Genomic DNA, 13,400 nt, shown 5'->3' with positions numbered 1-13,400 from the left:
CCAACGAATGACAGGGATGAGGTGGGAAACAACGGTGGTCCTCCTGCACCAGCCCTGTCATCCAGAGAAATGAACACTTATTTTGGAATTAATGGCAAAGGCGCCTGCTAAGAAGTGGAAGGGGAGCACAGCTTCCTTCCTCAGCAAAGGGCTCTGTTTCCACCCCTCTGAAAACCAGAGGGATTTGGTGAGACTTCTCATGTGTGTGTTACTGCTCACCTCTAGTAAGCACTTGCTGAAAACCAGGCATCAGCTTGTGCTGTAGTTGCAGCATTTAATGCCCAAGTAAACCCGAGAAACAGGTATTGCCATTTTTATGGGGTTAAGGCTGTTCTGTAGGTTCTTTTGTCTAAGCTCTCGCAGCCAGCAGGGAGAGAACCGGGTCTCCAGCCAGGTCTCCTAGCTTGGAGCTGGAGCTCTTACCACTGCCCTTTACCAGGATGATGGCCAATGCCACGGGGCTCACAGAGGCAAAGAAGTGACAGTAGGTGGGAGTGAGAGCGGCCGTAAGTAACTCATTTTCTCCTATTACTGTAATTCAGCTCTTAAAAGATCAGCCTTCCCTTCTAGTGAAAAGTGGGGGAGGGGGGAAGAGAACCAATGCACATACTGATTTTCAGCTCAGAAACATCGTGCCCGACAGCTAAAATAGACCTTTTTGAATTGGAGAGTGAGGCAAACAGAAGCCTTGGTTATTATAGTTAATTCAATTTAATTAAAGCCATAAAAGCAAACCACAGTTTTGCAGTAGGTGCTGACCATTCTGATTGCTTGGAGGACTCGGAGGAGTCCTGCTCTTAACTGATGGGCAGAGACCCAAGTTGCCACCATTACTCAGCCTCCGATATGGGGCCTCTTTACCTTGACTCGGCCAGTCATTCTTTTGTACACTGTTTCTCTTCTGTGGTCTTTAATTTTGAAGGTGATTTGCTGTGGTTTTTCCCCAGTTATAGTAAGAATTGCACTTTTATTCCCTTTCCTTAAGAAGCCCAGAAAGCTGGGTGAAATTTTCCACTTCCTTTTCCTTTTCTGTTTTCTCTCCATCTCTGATATCCTGCCTCTCTGCTTCCCCACTCTCTTCCTGTTCCCCTTCTTGTCAGCCACCTTCAGCTGGCTCCAAACCTCCATCTCCATGGAAGGCCATGGCCTCATGGGCAAGGCCAAGCCAGGCCCATGGGCACCCTGTGAGGATGCCATGGGACGTTGGTCAGCACTTCATCTCTGCCGGGCGCTGGTCTAGGTGCTGGGTATGCAAAGACAGTACCTGCCCCCAGCTGCTCACAGCCCCGATAGGAGAGGCACATAAGAAAGCAGGCATGGCAGTGCGGTGTGATACATGTCACGACAGATGTATCACCTGGAATTACAAGGGCACTGGAACAGGAGGGACACTAACCCTGGACGAGGGCATAGCTTAGAAAGAGGCCTTTTTAAGCAGAGGATCATCAGGTAAGAAGGCCCAGGAGAGAGAGAGCCTATGAGCTTGCAGAGAACTGCTGCTTATAACCCTCTAGCCCTGTCCCCACTGCTGCCCAGCTTATCATCTATCTTTCTTTTTTTGTCCACTTGTATGTGGAATCTAATGAAGAAAATAAACTAACAAAGTGGATACAGACTCATGGATACAGAGAACAGACTAACAGCTGTCAGAGGGCAGGGGTTTGGGGGCTGGGTGAGAAAGGTAAAGGGATTATCATCTATCTTTCAAGCATATGGGATTTTTCTTTCTTGCCTCAGCCTTTGCTCATGCTTGTCTGGAGCACCCTTCCTGCCCTCCCCACCCCTCTTCCGGCTTATTCCAACTCACCCTTTAGGTCTCTAATTAAATGGCCCTTCCTCTGGCAGGCATCCCTAGCCCAGCCAGCCCAGGTGCTATTCTAGATGGCAAAGCTAAGGCCCGCTCTGTGCCCAGTCTCTCCCTGAACCTGAAACCCAGACAGAAAGCTCCAATCTAACCTCTGTGTGTCAGTTTCCCTGGCTAACGAGTAATGCTGATTTATTGATGCCATCTTCATGCTGGGCAGTGGACTAGGTGCTTTAGGCTCACTTCTCCTCCCCACAGGAAAGTCCATATAATTAACTCCTTTGTTGTCTGTAGCTGGGAACTCAGCTGAGCACACTTTTCCCATTCGTGTGTAATGCTGCTTCTTTCCTTCCATTAACCCTGACTCAAGCCTCAGCCCTTCCCCTTGCTATCCTGAAAGATCTGTTCACACCCAATCATTCACAAACTTAGAAACTTTACTGGAGACTTGAGGGGTCGAGAGGAAGAGGGGGTGTGATGCATACTGCTCAGCCTCCCACCTTCCCCTGGCCCTCCTAGCTGGCATCCATGTCTTGGGGTGTCAGCATCATCCCCCAAACAGGCCATAATAGCATTCCTACAGAGCACAACGCTCTCCCCAGGCATAATTCTGACTACAACTGACTTCAGCTGCCCTCATCCTGTAACATATGGACGGGCCCCAAAGTAGAGAGAGGCTAAGTAATTTGCTCAAGCTCACTCAGCGAAAAAGAAGTATAATGGGCAATTGAGCCCACTCTCTAATATATCATGCTGCCTCTTCATGACTGAATCACCTGCCTGGCACCTCATTTCTTGCAAAATGCAAGCCCTTAGAGTCTTGCCCCTGATTTCATCCCAGCAGCTGGATCCAGTAACTGACTGAAGGCTTCCTGACCCCTCCACAGACCACACCCCCAGGGGGGTCTCTTCCCTTGCCCCCTGCTCTGCCTCTGCTCTGCCCACCTCCCTGCACCATATTTCCCGTTCTCTCTGATGGGGACAGATTGCTTGGCCTGCCTCTAGTCTCCTGCTCCCACATTCTCCATCTGACCTATTGGGCTTCTTCCCATCACCTAGAGCTAGAGCCCCCCTGCCCACTGGGTCACCTCCTGTCCTGCCAATGCCTGTGGTCAGCTCCCATGGGGCCTTGCTGATGGTATGCACTGTTTTCAGAAGACAATGCGTCCTCTCATCTCTTCCTCTCTTATCCACCCTCTTTGCCTATCACAGGCAAAGAATGTCTGCCTAACAAGAATGACTTTATTTCCCACTGTTCCTAATTGCCAAGGTGCTCTAAGGAGGGCCTCAGAGTCACCGGTGTTTCATGGAGGAGCTGAGATATGTCTGCCTCCCGTTTCTCCACTTTTGCTCCATATCGGCTGAGAGGGCTGCTACCAGAAAACATTGACTGATTCATTTTCTCCCTGCTCCCTCGGACATTCCCATGCAAACCTAAAAACAGGAACTCATTTCTGTTCTCAAACTGAAAGACAAATGCAGACTCAGCATCTGAGCAAGACAATGGTGGTCCTGCCTGTGTGCGGACAGGTGTGCGGCCTCAGCCTCAGGGAGAGACAGGAACAGTAAGGAGCTGGAAGGTAATCTCAGGAGAGGGCTGGTATGCATTTAATGTCCAGTGGGATGGACCACTATTGTCACAGGTATCAACTCTGAATATAATAATAGGGTTAGAATTCTCAGACTATCTGGCAACCAGCTGGGGCTTTCCAAAGGACCTCACGTGGCCCGCCAACGCACGTGTCCCTGGACAGCCAGCGGAGGGGTAGAGTTCACCACACAGGCAACAAGGCCCCCAACATCCGGAGACTGCAGATCAAATTGAAAGTCACCCCTGGGGGCTCTCAGCCTGTGCTGAAGAATTGTGATATATGCAACTCCATGCGTGAGCCAAATTATGCAATAACTCCGGTTTCTCACTCATTTTTTCCCCTCCTCCTCCACAAAGTCTTCCCAGCCTGGCCCCACCAGCCTGGCTTCTTCCTCCTCTCAGTTTCTGATTGTCAGCCATAGGCACTTAATCAGGTACGGTCATGTGGCATTGCCAGCATTCTATATGAAACCCTTGCCTACTGCATTTTTCTTTAAAGAGGAGTGTGTGTGTGTGCGCGCGCGTGTGTGTGTGTGTGTGTGTGTGTGTGTGTGTGTGTGTGTGTGGTGTCCTGGTGCAGACGCGCGCCTGTTGGGAGCAGTGGGTGAGCTCTGCAGAGTGTTGAGGAGACACAAGCTTGGAGTCAGAGACACTAGCTCCTCATTCTGGATCTGGCATTACTGGGGACTCTGGGTAAAGGGTAAGTCTCTCAGACTCGCCTGGAAGAGAGTGGAAGGAAATGGTCACTTTTTCAAATTTGTCTGCCATGAGGGAATTCCTGTCTCCTTGTCCAGAAAGAGTTGGCAAGGAGTAAAGCAGGCTTTAGAAATACATTTTTAGAGACTCCTGGGAAGCAAGTAAACTAGAAAATGTGATCAGGGTAAGGGTATGAGTGGTGGTAAAAGAAGTAGATGATAGATTAGATATATAGATAGATAGATAGATGGATAGGTAGATACAAACATACATACATCGATACATACAGATGCTGCTTATAAGCAGAATTAATAAATAGTTGTTTGAAGAAGCTGAAAAAGCAGGAGAGATTCCTGAAAGGACCCAGAAAAATCTTCAATTAAGAGATAAAATTAAGAAGCTCACCTGATTTCTAGAAGGTGTTCATCAAGATATCAGAGGTCGCCCTGGCTGGTTTGGCTCAGTGGATAGAGCGTCGGCCTGCGGACTCAAGGGTCCCAGGTTCAATTCCAGTCAGGGGCATGTGTCTTGGTTGCAGGCACATCCCCAGTGGGGAGTGTGCAGGAGGCAGCTGATCGATGTTTCTGGCTCTCTGTCCCTCTCCCTTCCTCTCTGTGAAAAATCAATAAAATATATATATATATATAAAAGATATCAGAGGTCATCCCCTCAGACCACAACTCCTTGGGTTTAAAACCAAAAGATCCTGCCTGGAGCCCATGAAGTCACAGCCCATGAGTGAAGTGAAAGGTAATAGTGGCTACGAAAAGATTTTTTAATTCAGTATAAGTGAGGAAATGGATGTCTGAATCTCACCTGCCCATGCCCACTATCTGCTCACCCTCTATAAAAAGCTGTGTGGTCAAAAATAGATAATGACATGATGGGTTCTTCCCCACTCTGCCTTCTCTGCTCCCTGCCTCAATTCAAAGTGGCCTGTCTCTCCTTCTTGGTTCTTTATTTGAACATATCATAACATTGACCATAGTTGTGTACATTCTCTTGTGTTTGTCAGAAAAATGGCCCCTGAGTAGGTCCACATCCACATCCCCAGAGAGACTTTGGAGATGTGTTAAGGACCCTGAGATGGGAAAAGTTTCCAGAATTATCTGGGAGAGCCCAATCTAATTATGTGAGAAGAAGAAGAAGAAGAAGAAGAAGAAGAAGAAGAAGAAGAAGGAGGAGGAGGAGGAGGAGGAGGAGGAGGAGGAGGAGGAGGAGGAGGAGGAGGAGGAGGAGGAGGAGGAAGGAGGAGGAGGAGGAGGAGGAAGAGGAGGAGGAGGAGCTTTCCTGGCTGTAATGAGTAAGAGGAAGATATGATGACCTAATAAGGGTCAGTAAAATGCAACCTTGTTGGCTTTAAAGATTGAGGTAGGAAGCCATGAGCCAAGCTATTCGGGCAGTTTCTTCTAGAAGCTAGAAAGGTAGGTAAATGGATTTTGCTCTAAACTCTCTAGAAAGGAGTGCAGCCCTGCCCACATCTTCATTTTAGTCTGGTCAGACCTCTCACCTCCACAGCTATAAAACATAGGGAAACATACACTCGCCTCCCGATGGACTGCAAGCTCTCTGAAAACAGATGTCTTTTTCTCTTTCCTCATAATAGTTACACCTGTGCCTGATACATGATCAGCATCCAATAAAGATATCGTGGAAGAATGAGTGAGTGAACAAATGAAGTATATATGTACACAGGGCTAACCACCAAAGGGTGGCACTGGACACACGAAGAGATAACTTCAAGGTCACAGTCAGAGAAAACAGTTCCGTGCACCCTTGGTGAGGAAGGGAAAGCGGCCACCAGTGACCAGATTTTACCGAGTGGCCTGTCCCTTTTATCATGTAGGGGAATGACATACACATAAGGAGAAAAAAAAACATAGAAAGATAAGTCCATGTGTAATTAAGCACTGAATTGAAGAAAAGGGCCGTGAGAAGGCAGGATGGGGGGAAAAATGAATTCTGGAAAGGGATACAAGATGAATGTGGACTTGATCTGGACTTTGAAGGACAACCAGAATTTGGATAAGTGAGAAATGGGGAGGATGTTACAGAAGAGGAGACGAGGAGACATTATGGGCTATCGTGAGAAGACTGGCTTTGCCAGTAGAATTGTAACTCAGGTAGTTACATAATTGGAACAGCTGCCATCTGTTCTTCCCAAATACCAGCACTTTCTGTGGATCAGCTCATGTATCCTCCCAAAGACCCTGTAGAGTGGTATTAAGGGCATCTTGGGACTTTTTGTGTGTTCTTGACTGCCCAGTGTAGGAACCCCTTCTCAGGTGTGGGATATTATCTCTCTACAAGCTTTGGGCTCCCTTTCTCTTGCTGTTGAGCAGAGGCTGCAGAATCTAGATACTTGCTTTCTCTTTCCTCCTGGCAACAAGGACACAGGCAAGGACCTGATTTGGCCACCAGATGAGAATCAGGAACAAGTAGCAGAAAGAAGGGGACAGGGAGAATTCTTCTAGCAGCAGCATGATATCAACATCTGGATTCCAGAGACAATAGAGTAGGTGGCTCCTCCTTCTAGCACATTTTCTGAAACCAATTATCCAGCCTTCTTAGCAATTCTTTGAGCTATTCAAATCGTCATAAAAGTTCTTCTGTACCTAAATTGATTAGAATAAATTCCTGTTCTTCACAGATAAGAACACTGGCTGATACAGTAGATATTAAAATTCTTGTATTATAAATTAGGAATTTGAGATTCAGAATGGTAAAGTGATTTGCCCAAGATCACACAGCTCATGCCTGTCTGATTATAAAGCTTTTGCTCTTAACAACATTAATCATTAAATGTTCAATATGAGAACTGAATTATAAAAGGATTTCTCTCTTGTGAATACTTCATACAAGGCCTGAGAAGGGAGAGGTTAATCCCATGGGAAGGCAGGATTTATGGGGGAAGGCAGGGCAAGCCTTTTGAAGACATTGTGTTTGAGCTACATCTTAAGCAATGGGTGAGGGTTAGTCATGCTGGCAAGGAGAAGGAGGAGAAGATCTTTCCAGACAGACATCAGAAAGACCAGAAGCCAAAGCATGGAACCATGAAATTGCAAGGGCTCAAATTTAGTGGCTTAAAACAACATCTATTATCTTAGTGTCTGTGGAGCAGCAATCTGGGCACAGCATAGCTGGGTCCTCTCCTTCAGGGTCTCTCACAAGGTAGCAATCAAGGGGCTGGCCAGGGCTCATCGTAAGGTTCAAGTGAGAGGTTCCATTTCCAAGATCACATGGTTGTTGGCAAGTTTCACTCTTTGAGGATTGGTTGTTAGACTGGGGGCCTTAGTTCCTAGCTGGCTGTTGGCTGGAGGCTGCCTTTAGTTCCCTGCCAAGTGGTCCTCTCCACTTGCCTTATTGAAACATGCAAGCCAGGAAGACAATAGTCTGCTAGCAAGACAGAAATGCTGTCCCATCACCTTTGTCAATTCTACTATTTAGAAGCAAGTTGCTAGGTCAGCCGCGCTCAAAATGAGGGGATTCCCAAGGGACAGGACTGCCAAAAGGTAGGAATCCTTGGGGACCCTCTGAAAGTCTGCCTCCTACAGAGCACTTGAGGAATTGCAAATTGACCTGTACTACAGGGTGGTGCTACAGCAGGAGGCTGGAGGCAGGCAGGTAAACACCAGGAGGGCCTTCATAAACCATGCCAAAGAACCACTGTAATGCCTTGTAAGAGGTGGGGTTCTTTCTTTTCTTTAAACCTACCTTTTGGGTTCATTTTTGTTTCTCAAAAGCACTTCAGCTCCATTAGTTCCCTAAATTTCTATCTTACACTCCCCACACCAAGTTTCCATCCTCCAAAAGGTACTTGCCCATCCAGCACTTGGACACACATACGGTAAGACAGACTTGAGCAGATGCAACTCAAATCATTTAAACTCTCCTAACCCCAAGCAGGTAACACCTCCAGTCCATCACTGAGACTTAGGCAGAAAACTGGTTTTGGTTGTCCAAAAAACTAGAACGGATGGGGAAGGGGAAGGAGTAGGTCAGGAAAGGACTGCAATGCCTCCTTGGGGGCCCAGCCCTTCCCACCCACCTCTGAGTTGTTCCCTAATCATGGTGCTGCCACCAGGCTTCAGTGGTTCCAAATCCATCATGGACTCCACTGTTCCAGATGAGGTCCCAGAAAAGCCAAAACTTCCCAAACGGCAACCAACTTTCCCTGAGGAAATGGCCTAATGCCAGGATCCCTCATTGCGGCAAACGTCACCTGATTATGGTTGTCACAATGATGACTGCTCTTTCTTTTCATCTAGGTTGAAAAATGTCCACCGTTCTGGCTGCTGCAGATTTTTACTGGCTCCTTTACCTTGATCACTTTCCCTGCACGTGTAAGAGTGTGTCCTTGCCAAAGCTCATTTCTCTGTGCTTAATAAAGCGTTTTATGGGCTACTTTGTTGGCAGGAAGCCCCCGTCCTCCATCCTTTGATCTGCAGACTCTGCGTGTACAGAGCTAGCACTGAGTAAGCGTTACCCTTCCAAATACCACTAGTCATGTCCAATATATAACCTCCGAGGTTCCACTGGGAAGCCCTGGGGACTCCTTGCCTATGATCCTCAGATCCCTTTGGCCTTGATTCTTGCCCCAAACATTATTAATCTCCCAGGAAAAGGAATAAAGGCTGTGATAATTCATGGATTTTGATAATTCACCCGTTACTGCGCATCCATTTGGAGGATGGCCGCCTTTTAAAAATGGCTCGTGACAACATTCCAGATGTAACAGCTTTGATCTCTCAGCCAGAAGACATCTGTTTGCCTGTTATGACATTTTTACCTTCTAGGTTCAGGCCAAAATTGTCCCCCTGCTCCCCGAGCACGTCTCCCGGCTGGAGTATCTTTCCTCCTCTCCGCTCCCTTGGCTTCGTGTTATCACCTTCTATTTCCAACACTTTTTCCTCATCCCTCCGTGTAGTATTTTACCGCGACCAAGAGAAGTTCTGCAGCTGACAGGAGATTGTGTTATCTTTGAAGTGTGCTGGCTCTAGACTAGTCTCTGGCTGGAGAAACAACTTACTGGACCTACTTAGAAGTCTCCTTTCCACTTGTGTTTCCTTCTCTGTGTTTATTCAGGGAGGAGAATGTCAGTGATCAGGAGGGAAAGTACCAGATGTCAGTTTTCTCAGTGAATCAGCTGAGGACGCATATCCCCGCTTCCTCCCCTCCCACAAAAAGCAACGATTTTGAACAAAATCCCTTTTCCCTAACTGCCATTTCCGTACCTTATCCCCTCTTCCTCATGGTCCCCAGCATTAACTCTGCTTGGAAGAGGTGACGTTTCAATCAGGTGCTATCCACTAGCAAAGAAAGCCCGACCAGAATCTCCCCACAAAGAAGCATTTCCTCTGGGCCCCTGCTCCCTTTGCAAAATTACAGACACAGGCCCGGGTCTCAGTGGGTTACAAGGAGATTTGCTTAACCGCTTTGTAATTACTATTTGCATGCAGAAGGCCTTGGAACAAAAGCCCCTGTTTGCGTAAAAATGCCGGGAGATTAAGCCTTTGTTTGGGTCCCTTCTAAAAAGAAGTGTGATCTTACAAATAGCAAGGACACCTGAGAGCTAAATGAGCTATCAAATGACCTAATAGATCTGCTAAGAAACTGAATCTGGCACTGGGCCTCCATTCACGCAGTACTCTGGTCAGTTATGCTTCATGATCAGCTCCCCGCGCGCCCCCCCCCACCCCCCCAACCTCTATTCTCCACAAGTTATGCCTCTGTCTCCAATAAGTGGGCCTGCAGTCATATCTACTGATGCGGCCAGGGAAGAGGACAAGAGAACGAAACCACTGGAGGAGGGAGTCAGCTGGTGCATGGTTCCTGGCACAGACAAGGGCCCGGGAATGTTACTCAATGAGTCTTTCTGACTACTGAGACCAGGACCCACCAGTTACCAAGCCAGGACGAAGATACTGGAGTCAAGGTCAAAGAAACAGCCAGACCACATCGGTCCTTGTGGGCACACATCTGGAAAGCACATTTATTTTTCAAAGACAAAATAATAAAGACAAAATTCAAGAGGGTTGTTTGGGTTGTTATATATAAGGAGGGGAGAAGGGAGGAGGGAGGAGAATATAGGTTGCTGTGAATTACTGTCAATAGTTCTGGGGTTCATTGGCGGCTTTATGGGAATAAATAAGCAACAAAGCTGTGTGTGAACTGAAGACAGCGTGACATGAGCCAAGAATGATCACTAATGTGATTCTGTGCACTGGAGAGATGTAATATAAAGTAATTCTCCAGGGGCTAACATTTTCATTATTTTGAAATAATTGTCTATGTTGCTTATACTTAAAGAAAACTTAAGTTAATATCCAATTAACTGAGAAATTCTCTCCAAAGGTTTTGGAGGATATCCCCCCCCCCCTCAAATGTGGGAGGTATGACTGCTGTTTCAAGTCCCTCCCTCGTGACACACTGAGCAGCACATGGTTCACTGTGTCTGGACCACAGGGTCCAATTCAGGAGAGACTGGCTCTGATGGTGCTGGGCAGAGTGCACAGGTCAGTCCTAATGCTGACCAGATGCCTTGGCAAGTCTGGTACTTGCTGGAGATAGAACTCAGTGTAGGGAGTCGGATAGACCCAAGTTCAAGTCCCAGGTCTGCTGCCACTGAGGCAAATGCCTTAGCTTGTCTGAGCCTCAGCTTCTCTAATGTCAACTGGAGTACATTAGTTCCCTAGGGGTCTCATAACAAAAGACCACAAACTGAGTGCCTAAAGGTAACTGAAATCTATACTCTCGTCGTTCTGAAGGTTAAAAGTTCTGGAGGCTGGAAGGTGGTGGTCAGCAGGGCGATGTTCCCTCTGCAGCCTCTGGGGAAAGAACATCCCTGGCTCTTGGAGTTTCTGGTGGCTGCTGACATTCCTCGGTGTTCTTTGGCTTGTAACTGTATCATTCCAATCTCTGCCTCTGTCTCACCTGGCCTTCTCCCTGTGTCTCTGTGTCTCCTCATGGCCTTCTTATAAGAACACCTTCTCATAGGGCCCACCCTGATCCCGTTTGACCTCATCCTAACTAATTACAGCTGCAAAGACCCTTTATTCCAAATAAGGTCACATTTTGAGTTTCTAACTAAACAAGAATTTCAGAGGGACACCATTCAATCCAGTACATTGAGATGATATATAACAAAAAAGACCATTATAAGAATTAAATTAAATAATATATATAAAACATCTAGCGCAATAAAAGTATTCATCATCTTCATAGCATCATCACCCATTATACCTCAGTGAAAGGATCGCATTTCTGAGAACATTCTGTCCTGCTAGCTAAGGTGACCACAGGTGAAACTGTGAAATAGTCTTAGGTTCAAATCTGGGCAGGGCAACCTCTGGTAAATTACTATCCTCTCTGAGCTTCAGTTTCTTTATTCTCCACACTGAAAGAGATATATATACAGGGATTGGCAAAAGTAGGTTTACAGTTGTGAGCATGCAAAACACAGTTCATTCTTGTATTATTATTTATTAACTAGAGGCTGGGTGCAAGAAATTAATGTGGGCGGGGGAGGGGAGAGTCCCTCAGCCTAGCCTGCACCGTCTTGCAATCCAGGACTGCTTGCTCCTAACTGCTCTCCTGCCTGCCTGATCACCCCCTAACCACCTCTGCCTCAGCCCCTGCTGTGGCAGCTTCGTTGGGAAGGACAACAGGAATGACGTCCAGAAGGTCGTTCAGCCGTCCGGTCTAATTAGTATATTATGCTTTTATTATTATAGATATTTTAGTATTTTCCAAACAAACAACTGTAAACCTACTTTTCCCCACCACTGTATATATCTCCATCAGTGTGGATATATATACTAATCTTCAATACTTACTGTAGATGGCATTTACTATGTTCCAGGCACTGTTCTAAGAGATTTACAAATATTGTCTCAGTCAATCCTCAGAACAACCCTGTGAGCTAGGTATTATTATCATCATCTTTATTTCACAATCAAGGAGATTGAATCAGCAAGTATTTAAGACAGTTGCCTAAGTCACATAGGAAGTAAGTGATGATGAAACCAAAACTCAAACCCAGGCAGTCTGGCTTCAGAATTCCTCCAAGATTAAAAGAGAAGATTTAAGAGTCAGATGGGCCCAGAAACACTTCTGGAAGTAACATCATGATGGCTGCCCAAGGAGAACCCCAAGTTCAAACTTGTGTTGATTGGTGCTGGTGGGACTGGAAAAACTACATTTGTGAAATGTCACCTGATGGATGAATTTACGAAGAAGTATGTAGCTACCTTGAATGTTGAGGTCCATCCCCTTATGCTCCTCACCAACAGAGGACCTATTAACTTCAATATATGGGATACAGCTGGTCAGAAGGTTGGTGAGAGATGGCTGTCACATCCAAGCCCATTGTGCCATTACAATGTTTGATGTAACTTCAAGAGTTACTGACAAGAATGTGCTTAACTGACATAGAGAACTGGTATGAGTGTGTGAAAACATCCCATCATGTTGTGTGGCAACAATGTGGATACGAAGGACAGGAAAGTTAAGCAAAATCGATTGTCTTCCACAGAAAGAAGAATCTTCCATATATGACATTCTGCCAAAAAGTAACTGCAACTTTGAAGAGCCCTTCCTCTGGCTTGCTAGAAAACTAATTGGAAACCCCAACGTGGAGTTTGTTGCCATGCCTGCTCTTGCCCCATCAGAGGTGGTCCTGGGTCCAGCTTTGGCAGCACAGTGTGAGCACGATCTACAGGTTGCTCAGACCGCCACTTACTCGGATGGATGGTGACCTGTGAGAAAGGGACGCTGGAGCCCAGCACCAGAGGCGACTGTCCTGTGGTGTCAGTGGTGCAGAGCATCTGCCGCTTTATTTACAGCCGAGCGGAGCCTGACCTGATCTTGGGGATGCTGGAGGAGATGAGTGGGCTTTGGAGTGAGTGTGGCAGTTAAAAAGTACCTTCCCTTCCCTTTGGGGACCTGTGTGTTTACTTGGCTGTTTTGGAATGCAGTTGTTTCCTTATTGAGTTGCAAATGTAAGTCACATCACAACACTCAGCACTGAAACCTTGCTTGTCACTGTCATTCCCATTCCTTGTCATTTAGAATCCGAATAAAGTTGTATTTCAAAGATCTAAAGAAATGAAAATAAAAGAGGTTTACATAAAGCAACCAATAAGTGGTGATATAGTAACTACGGCTCCTACCCCTTTGCCTGACCTCAGCGCGCCTTTCCCCTTTCTCTCAGTTCAGATGCTCGGGTTGTTACCCCTGTTGACATTAAGCTGGAGCCAAGTTTCCATATTTAAATGTTCAGGCTGCTCAAGTTCCACTCAGTTTCCTGGA

General features: G+C 46.6%; 1 pseudogene; it reads left to right on the top strand.

Moving 5' to 3' along the window:
- Positions 1 to 12,220: 12,220 nt before the first annotated feature.
- Positions 12,221 to 12,846, top strand: LOC102426941 (annotated as a pseudogene).
- Positions 12,847 to 13,400: the final 554 nt, after the last annotated feature.

This window comes from Myotis lucifugus, unplaced genomic scaffold (assembly GCF_000147115.1).
Source record: "Myotis lucifugus unplaced genomic scaffold, Myoluc2.0 scaffold_200, whole genome shotgun sequence".
In the NCBI taxonomy this organism is placed as follows: domain Eukaryota; kingdom Metazoa; phylum Chordata; class Mammalia; order Chiroptera; family Vespertilionidae; genus Myotis; species Myotis lucifugus.
This window is presented reverse-complemented; position numbering and strand designations above follow the sequence as displayed.